The sequence below is a fragment of the Portunus trituberculatus genome, chromosome 50 (genome assembly GCF_017591435.1).
Source record: "Portunus trituberculatus isolate SZX2019 chromosome 50, ASM1759143v1, whole genome shotgun sequence".
NCBI lineage: Eukaryota > Metazoa > Arthropoda > Malacostraca > Decapoda > Portunidae > Portunus > Portunus trituberculatus.
The window spans coordinates 27,272,016-27,282,015 of record NC_059304.1 but is presented as its reverse complement, the minus strand read 5'-3'; the positions used below and the strand labels follow the sequence as shown (position 1 = coordinate 27,282,015).

Sequence of the window (10,000 nt, the reverse complement as noted above, 5' to 3'; positions counted from 1 at the left end):
TTGTGACCTTGTTGTCCCGGTGTGTGGTGTGTGCCTGGTCTCAGGCCTATCCGAAGATCGCAAATAAGGAGCTCTGAGCTCGTTCCGTGGGGTAACGTCTGGTTGTCTCGTCAGAGACTGCAGCAGATGAAACAGTGAAACACACACAAGTACGCACGCACGCACGCGCACACACACACACACACACACACACACACACACACACACACATATATATATATATATATATATATATATATACATATATATATATATATATATATATATATATATATATATATATATATATATATATATATATATAGTAGAGAACTCTTCGCATTTTTCTGTGGAATTCACCCATACAGCTTTATTAGATAGGGTAGAATCAAAAACTTTTCGTCTCATGAACTCCCTCCTCTGACTCACTGTCTTCAGCCTCAGTCTCGCCGCTGAAATATTGCACCCCTTTCTATCTTTTATCGCTTTTTTCATGCTAACTGTTCTATTGAACTTGCTAACTGTATGCCTTCCCTCCTCCTGCGGTCTCGCTGCACAAAGCTTTCTTCTTCCTGTCAATTCTATTCTGTCCACATCTCTAATATAAGAGTTAACCAGTATTCTCAGTCATTCATACCTTTCACTGGTACACTTTGGAACTTCTTACCTGCTGCTACTCTCTCTTTTAAGAGAGATGTGTCAAGACAGTTGTCCTAGACTTGCGAATAATTCTTTCATATCTTTTAGGAAAACTGCAGTTCCAGTGGTCCCTCTTGTTTACCTCATATATTGCTGCCCTGGGCAGTTCTCTCAATTGCATAAAGAAAAAAAAAAAAAAAGAAAGCCTGTAATGGTCAGGCCTCCTTCCGTGTAATTTTTCTCATAGTTTGTTTTTCCTACCAAACTGTGGGTCACAACTTTCGACTTACACCACAGGCATGAAAATGTTGATGATGACCCAGTGCTTTAATTTTCAAGACTTTTCCTCATTCAAAGAAAAAGATAATTACATATCCGTATTTTTTATTTTTCCTGTTACACGTTTAGGATGAATGTTTAACATCATGATTGGTATAACAGCTTTAAAAAAAAACCTCAGTCAGGTAAATATATATATATATATATATATATATATATATATATATATATATATATATATATATATATATATATATATATATATATATATATATATATATATATATATATATATATATATATATATATATATATATACCGAGTAGCAGTACTGGAGTGGGATTATTACCCACCATTAGGTATTTATCTAGTCCAAATCCTCATCTTCCCTTTCATATGTGTAGCTAGGAATTCTTATATAGGGAGTCCCTGTAGGGGGAGAAGGGAGATGACGTATGGCTGCGTGCGCAGTCATCATGGCTGCTACCTTATAAGGTGAGGAGCGTGGTGGATTCGCCCGGAGCTCCAACACCACTTCCGAGCCCTCGTCGCTGGCCTCCCTCCATCCCTACATCTCTACACAGACGGCTCCAAGACAGGTGAATGTGTGGGTGCAAGTGTGTGGTCGTGTGAATGTGCCCTCAGGTTCCGGCTGCCTACCCATACATCGGTGTTTTCTGCTGATATTTTTGCTATTGATAAAGCCATAGATTATGCTTTAAATTCACTTCATAATTCAATTGTCATTTTTTCGGACTCTATGTCAGCCCTTCAGGCAATAGAGTCCGGCCGCACGGATACAAATGAAATCCAGGGCAACATCATTAATAAGCTGAATTCATGTCATAAATCCTTCTCACTGGTTTGGGTGCCTGGACATTCCAATATACGCGGGAATGAACAGGCTGACATGCTAGCTCGGTCTGCTGCTGAGCTCGAGGGAGCGTGGAACCTCCGTCGGGATCTGCAGTCATGTCTCTCAGTTGTTAAATCATCAGCAAAACTCCTGTGGCAGAGTCACTGGGACAACCTCCACCTCCACACCACCAAACCTATCCTGGGCGAGTGGGCCTCCTCCAATCGCCCCACAAGGCGGGAGGAGGTGGTCCTCGCACGCCTCAGGATGGGCTGCACCCTCCCCACCCACATGCTCCCCTACATAGCCAACGCCTTCCCACCACAGTGTTCCAGCTGTAATGTCACTCTCTGTCGAGCACATCCTGCTTCACTGTGTGCGTTATCGTGAGGAGAGGCGGCCCTTGGCGGCGTATTGCCGGGGTCGCGGCCTCCCGCTAACGCAAACCACCCTCCTGGGTGATGAACACCCGGATGTGGTCGATAGACTGATGATTTACCTGACTGAGGCCAATTTAATCAGAGAGTTGTGATTTATGTGTATATATTATGTTATTTATTCTATGTATTTATTCTATATATTTATGTAAATAAAAGTATGAAAGTGTGTATGTTTCCAATTTTGCGTGATCTAATGTGAATGTTTTCCCTTCATGTATATATGCAATACGTAGTGATACTACGTAGCCACCCTGTGTGATTGTGATTTATCCCTCCCTCCCCCATGCCCTGACAAAGGACAATAGTTTTGAGATAGGTATAGGATCCCTGTGTGAATGAAGCGTGCATGAGAATATGTGAAGTCACTTAATGTTAAGATATTAAAAAAAAAAAAAAAATAAATAAATAAAAATAAATAAATAAATAAATAAATAAAACAGAACATCACTCGCTTTCGTCTCGAGCACCGCCCCTGTGGAACCCTCTGCCACTTCCACCACAGCAGGCCCAACCCGGCAGAGAGACAGAGAGAGAGAGAGAAGCAGGACGCCGTGAGGGACGGGCCGCCATTTTTACCTCTCGGAACGCCACCACACGCACCCTCACGCCCTCTCATCTACAGCTGAGTTACCCACAGTTTCCCCCGCCATAGGTCTCCCATCATATAGGTAGGATAGGTAGGAAGTTACATGACTGTGATGGGTTGTTGTTGAATTAAAGGGTCTATTTTGTTAAGCTTTGTGTGTTCATCCCTCCCCCTTGGATTCGTTACATCTTTCTTTCCTTTCCTTACTAGGCCTAAGCCTCACTTAGGCCCAGTACAAGAGACTGAGCCTCACGAAGGTTCAGTAAAGATGGTGGCAGCGGTTTATATGTGTTTTATATAGGCATATCGACCCACGTAACTCTCCGTAGAGACTGGAGTAATCAGTGCTTATTCCCCCCCTTGTTTCGTAGTGAAGTGGTGTTTCTCCTTATAGTTCATTTCTTATTTTTGCCTCATGTTTCGAGTGGCCATTATGGGGTCACAGCGACAGGAAAGAGGAAGAGGAGCAGTGAGAGTTAGGTGTTCGTCCTTTCCCCCATGATGTTTTGTTGGTGGTTCGGCGGTAGCATGGGGGTACCCACACTCCCTCACAAGTAATTAATTTTGGGTGGTAGTTGGCGCCGTGCCGGTCCCCCTTGCTACCCTCCTACCTCTAGTTTATCCGCGCGGATAAGCTAGGAGAGGAGACAAAATTTTTTTTTTCCAGTTTAGGGGTAATTTCTTTTTACATTTCCCATTTGACTCATATGTTCTGGCATGTTTTTTTTCTGTAAGTTTTTTTCTTATGCATTGGTATTTTGGTGTGATTAGCTTATTGTCTCCACAGGAAGATATGTTGTTTTTATAATGAAAATTCAAGTTGTGTATTGGTGAAACAGAAAGCCACTGTTCACCCAATTTTCATTTTTAGTTTGTGACAAGTTGTCAGGTTTTTTTTTCTTTCGTTATGGATGAGTTGGCGGATTTTCTGAGCTTAAGTGCGGAGTGGACGCCTAAAAAGGAAAATGAACCAGTAGTTAAAACCGAAGATGATGTGGTAGTTAACCAGATGACGTGGGTAAGTCCGTCAGGCGCGGAGGCAGTAAATAACTTAGAGATGGAGGTAGATGCCTTGCGTGATTGTGTCCACGATTTGTTACAGGAAGTTAGAGAGAACAGGGAGAGGCCGGCGAGTAACCCTGTTAAATGCCTCATGAAGCCCCGTGACATCCCCGTCCTTGAACTGTGTCACTTGAGTGGAGTAGGAGTTGGCCGGTTAGCTGTTTTTTTTTCTCACAGGTGGAAAGTTGCTCAACAGATAATAGAGAGAGGCGACAGATAGTTAAAATGCGTGTGGAAGTCCCATTAGCTTTACTGATGCAAATGGTAGTGGATAAGGAAGTAACCTGGGCACAATTTAAGCAATATCTTACCAAGGAGCTCACGGACCAGAATGACGAAAGGCTATTCGAATCTCTGTATGATTTAAAATATTCGGTGGAAGACGACCCCATCGAATTTATGACAAGGTTGAAATGTAAGCTAGCTTTGGTTACCGTAAGGACCGATGCTGATGACGTGCCGTCTCAGGACAGGTTGATAAAGCACAAACTAATAAAAGGAATGCCGAGAGACTGCAGGGAAAGACTAGAACTGTACCTGGACGAAAAAGTACCGTTAACTAGGTTTCTGACCAAATTAGATACTGAAAGACTGGTGGTAATGACTCAGAAAGAGAGTAGCGTACGAGCGGTTAGCCCGGCCCCAGCCCACCTACCGACTGCCCCGCGAGCGGCGGCGGCGACTACACCCCACCCGGCCGCCACATTAACACCACCCGCTAGTAGATTAGACCGGGTAGATCAAAGATTACAGCAATGGCGCAGAAGAGAGAAATACTGCCCATATTGCCGAGCTACTAACCACGCAATAGCCGAGTGGTATAAAAGACCACAATTTGGCTCCTGTTATGATTGTTTACGGCTCAATTGTCGGCGCGGCCATCCATCGTGCCCCGGTAAAGTAAACACAACACGGAATAGGATGTTATGACAATCCCCGGTAATCAGCGTAGATATCAATAACCATGTACTCGAAGCAATTTTAGATACTGGCAGTGATGTTTCACTAATTAAGATCAGTGTAATTAATGAAATGGGAATTCCAGTGAAACAAAGTTCAAAGATTCCCCTGTAGCGGTAGTTCCCGATGAATATCTCAGAACACACGTATTGTTGGGAATGAACACGATCGGTCAGTCAACTCTCACTCTAGATCACCAAGCTAAGCGGATTCATTGGAACAATCTTGTTTATCCCTTAGTATTCGTGGAAACACCATATGGAAAAGTCAGGATGGTGAGAAAAGAACCTCAGTCTCCTTCTCATAACCAGCGCTTCGGTAGAGTAACAACTAAAACACTAGTGGACTGTTACGAAACGACCCTAGTGGAAGTAAAAGTAAGTGAGGAACCTAATACCGTAATAATGATTGAGGCTAAACATGCCTGTGTTCAAGATGGATTGCCAACTATAATGCGAGTGACTGAAACACGCACTGTTTTCATCCCCGTCATTAATAACACCAAAGTTAGGTTAGTGTTACGACCAGGAACCTTACTGATAAAGTATGAAATAATAGACGAGGGACAAATAGAGATAGAAGACTCACCCCTGACCATCGCTAAAATAAGTGAAGCCATCGGGCCAGAAAATGATTGTGTGCCCACAAACCAAACCCGGTGGGAAAAGCTCAAAGTAATTCTCGACTCGCGAGACTGGTCACATCTAGAGAAAGAACAAGAGCTTAGTTTATTTCAGCTCATTCAGAAACATAAAAAATTATTCATCGTACATCCTGGCGAATTAGGACTAATACAAGCAGATCCAGCCCACATTCAGGTAGACGACCCAACACCCTGTCGTACACCACTCTATCGATACCCAGAGAAAGCGAGAGAAACTATTCAGCAGATTCTACATGATTTAGAAGGTAAGGGGAATAATTGAGAATTCCACAGCCGCATGGTTATCTCCGATAGTATTAGTAAATAAGCCTAATGGAGAAAAAAGACTCTGCCTTGACTATCGAAAAGTAAACAAACAACTAACCATGGATATTCATCCTTTACCCAAACTTGACGAGCTAGTAGAAAGTGTGTCAGGCAATGATTATTACGCCACCTTAGATATGCGTGAAGCGTATTATCAGGTAGCACTGGACTCGGCGAGTAGAGATCTCACGACGTTCAGTGACGGTGTCTCGCTTTATAGGTTTAGACGCTTACCTTTTGGGTTAAGTTGTTCCCCAGCGATATTTGCCCGACAAATGAACCACGCATTAGCTCCCTTACTTAAAGAAAACTGGGTTAAGAATTACCTGGATGATTTAATTGTTTATGCTACAGATTATACCACCTTAATCCACAGATTGGATAGATTATTCAGCCACTTAGCGTCTGTAGGGATTAAACTCAATTTATCCAAGTGTAGCATTGGGCAGAGACAAGTAAAGTTCCTCGGGCACATTGTATCAAAAGAAGGCTATAAACCAGACCCAAGTAATGTGGAGGCCGTAAAACAGATGAAACCTCCAACTAACGTGAAAGAGACCCGTAGGTTTATAGGAATGGTGTCGTTCTATCGAAGACACATTGAAAACTGCTCCAAGATACTGGCCCCATTAACCGAGCTCACAAAGAAAGGAACGCCGTTCTATTGGACAGGTGAATGCCAGAAAGCTTTTGAAACGCTGAAGGAGAAACTAATACACTCTCCAGTACTAGGAAAAGCCGATCTCAATCGAGAGTTTGTCCTCGAGACGGATAGTAGTGCCACACATGTAGGGGCAGTGTTGATGCAGTATCATGGGAAAGAACCAAATGTCATAGGATATTTTTCGAAGAAGCTTAGACCAGTGGAGACTCGATATTCAACAACAGATCGGGAAGCGTTAGCTGTAGTACTAGCCTGTAGAAAATTCCACCATTATCTATGGGGTGTCCGAGTTTTAATTCGAACTGACCATCAGCCACTAGTCTCAGTTTTTCGCCAACGAACAAAATCTCCACGTATGAACAGATGGATTCTGGAGATGCGTGATTTTCAGTTTAAAATAGAGTACAAAGCAGGCAGGAAGAATGTAGTGGCCGACCAACTGAGTCGCCCTGTTCAGGTAGTAAATGTGGTAGGTCAAGATTCATTTCTAGGTTTGACCACCGATGAATTCATTCAAGCTCAGATAGCAGAACCTAGATGGAGAGAGATGAAGGAATATTTAGAAGGAGGAAGAATACCACGTGCCAGATACTCCCCTGTCATTTTGAATCAGTTTATTGTTCACGATGGAGTGTTATATTACTCCAAACAAAAGAAAGATGGAACCATCCTATATTTATTGGTTGTACCCCAGACACTAAAGAAACAAGCTATTGTATTGGCCCATGAAAAGAGTCTGGACATTTAGGACAACTAAAACCATGTTAAAAGCTGAAGAATATTTTTACTGGCCAAATCAAAGATCAGACATAAAGAAATTTATCAGAGAATGTATAATTTGTCAACAATGTAAAACTGCACCAGCTTTACAAAAGACATACCAGGAATTGCCTCCTGTAAATCAACCTTTGGAAAGAATTAGTATCGATATTACTGAAATGACTCCAGCCAGAGGAGGTTATAAGTACGTATTAACCATCATAGATCACTTTTCAAGATTTGTAAAGTTGGTGAAGTTACGGTCCAGACACGCTGAGGAGGTAGTTAGGGTTATTAAGAGTTACTTGGGAGACTATGGGGTACCGAAGGTACTCTTAGCTGACAATGCGTGCGAGTTCCGCTCACAATTGTTGACAGAACTCTGTCGTACGCATGGGATAGAGATGGTGTTTTCCACCCCATACCATCCATGTGGGAACTCTATCACCGAACGGTTACATCGAACCATGAAGTCAGTGCTAGCGTCTCTCGGGAAAGGACAACCGCACAGGTGGTCCGAGTGCCTCACACAGTGTCAGCAGATCCTTCATGCGGCCGTACACGAGACCACTGGCAAACAGCCCTATTTCCTTTTCTTCCGGTGCCATGCTCCTCGCTATGTGGGAACTACTTTGCCCCAGGTGGACGATGAAATAGACATTAATACAGCCTTGAAGGCAGTGAGACAATCATCCCGTGCAAATAGCAGGAAGTGGTTAGCTAGAGCGAACATTGGCCTGAAGGACCAAAGGGTCGAGGCAGATGATTTGGTGTGGATAAAAAGGGAACAGTTTGGTTCGTCAGCTGATAGAAAACTTGGTCTCAAGTGGATTGGACCGTATAAGGTTAAAAAGGTGAATTTAGATGGAGTGTCATATGAAGTGGAAAATGTGTTCAATGGCAAAATACTCCATAGAGCAGCTGACCGAGTGAGAAAATATGTAACCGATGAAGCTGAGTTACCCACGTTTCCCGTAGGATATCATCTTCACCAGATCGCGATTTCGGGTCCTGGACCCTTATTCAGTAGCTATGGAGGTAGTTGTCACTTCAGAGGTTAACGTGAGAATGGTAGCACCCTTCTTCGGGGGATAGATAGATTAGTGAAAAAAAGTTTAGCCAGGTCGCTAGGGAAGAGATAGTTTGGGTGAAAGAGAGAAGTACAGAGTGAGGTAAAAAGGTGGGGGGGCAGACCCCCATGCTGGTCATTTATTTTCTTTTTTGTTTGTGTCTCGTTACTGTCGACCACTCTTCTTGTTGACGTGGTGGTAGAGCCGTTTCTTCTTCAACTGTCTTGATGTTTATGGGAGAAAGTATTACATGTGGTTTGGTTCTTTTAAGATGTTTCAACATCACCATAGCCGGGCGCATTGTTTCTTGATCTTCTCTTGGTGTTTTCTCCCGGTCTGCAATGGGTGGCTGGGCTGTTCTGTTAACTGCGGCTGTCGATGATCTAGTCTGCCGTGTTAGTGGAGTGGGCTGAGGTGTGCCTGCTGTTTCTGATTTTGTTTTGACGTGCACATGTTCTTGTATTTCAGCTTCGTCACCATACTCCATGCAGTCGTCCTCTTCTACGTGTTCGACATCAATCTCTTCGTCTTCATCTTCCTCTTCTTCTTCCGTCTGTCGTACAGCTCCCACCACCTCTACTGTTGCTTGCTTTTGGCCGTGCTCGTTCAAATCGAGCGCCTCCCTACGGTGGTCAGCTGGAGGGGCTCGACGTGTTGGCCTCTGCGTGGAGCGGTGGGGGGCGTCAAACGCAGCACGGGGGATGTGGATAGCAGGTAGGCCGTTGTGCTGAATGGTAGCACTATAGCGCGTGCTATATTCATATGGCTGGCTGATGGCTGAGCACGGTCAGCTCGGCCTCTGTTTGGCTGCGTGTAGGCGTGTTCTTCCATCGCTTCATACTTGGGAGCGCTTGCATGTCTATAGGTTTTGTATGTTGAGGTTTGGCTCCAAGTTTTTTTTAATGTAAAGGGCTTCTATGATGGGGAGGCTGAAGAAAATATATAAAACATTAATATTTTCTAATAGTCCCACATTAATTAATAAAACATTAATCAGATTCTGTATATCTTTACATGCAATTAGACAGATTGAAAGTCTTACTTGAAGTGAAGATCGACATACTCATCCATGTAGTGCAGACCTCCATGTCTGTCAGCTGACTTGTGGTGCAACTTGTGGTGGGGTGTGGATACACAGGTACTGTACATCAATACTTTTTTCCTTATCCTCAGCTGATAAGTCGATAACAATATGTTCCTGTCCTTGCGTATGCGGTGGAGCAGGACACAGACCTCAATGATGCGTCACAAATACGCATGGGACTTCATTCTGATTTCTTTGTGGGGTATGTGAAATCGCCTCTTCCATTGTCCAGTTCCTTGTTCCAGATCACATCTTGTAAGATCCATAATAAATTAGAAGTATTATAATTTGGATATGTAGCAGCTATCCAACTTTACTCACACTATAGTTATTGGTTCATTATTCTTATGTTAAGATGGTTTAAAGGAAACAGCTCCCACAGTTAGATAGTTACTTTAATGACTTATAAGAGGATGCCTGTGGGGGCATTGAAAAAAAAAATGGATAAAGAGCACCATTGTATTACAAATATAGATACACAAAGAAAATAATGTGGTAAGACTTTCCAATTCAAATTATGGGTATTTTTGTGCAATATACACTTACCTATTGTAATTAGTTTCTGGTCCTAGCTGAGGGCCCAGGTAAATTATTAGCAGCCACCTCTGACTTGGGTAGCCGGTCTTCTAGAAGATGATATCCAGCAGGAACA

The 10,000-nt window shown here is 43.1% G+C and overlaps 1 protein-coding gene and 2 long non-coding RNA genes across 3 annotated transcripts in view; 1 reads left to right on the top strand and 2 right to left on the bottom strand.

Moving 5' to 3' along the window:
* LOC123500111 overlaps nucleotides 1-2,769 on the bottom strand; it is a 17,925-nt gene extending 15,156 nt beyond the window's left edge. Inside the window, exons 1-2 of the long non-coding RNA XR_006673178.1 lie at nucleotides 2,632-2,769; nucleotides 2,204-2,207 (exon numbers count right to left, since the gene is read on the bottom strand). This is a non-coding gene — a long non-coding RNA (uncharacterized LOC123500111). The remainder of the gene's footprint in view (nucleotides 1-2,203; nucleotides 2,208-2,631) is intronic.
* The window catches only part of LOC123499935, a 133,768-nt gene that overhangs the window by 102,564 nt on the left and 21,204 nt on the right, over nucleotides 1-10,000 (top strand). The window lies entirely within an intron of this gene.
* Nucleotides 8,349-10,000, bottom strand: LOC123500110. The gene is made up of 2 exons (XR_006673177.1): nucleotides 9,895-10,000; nucleotides 8,349-9,600 (listed from the first exon to the last, which is right to left on the bottom strand). It is a non-coding gene; the product is annotated as an uncharacterized LOC123500110 (long non-coding RNA).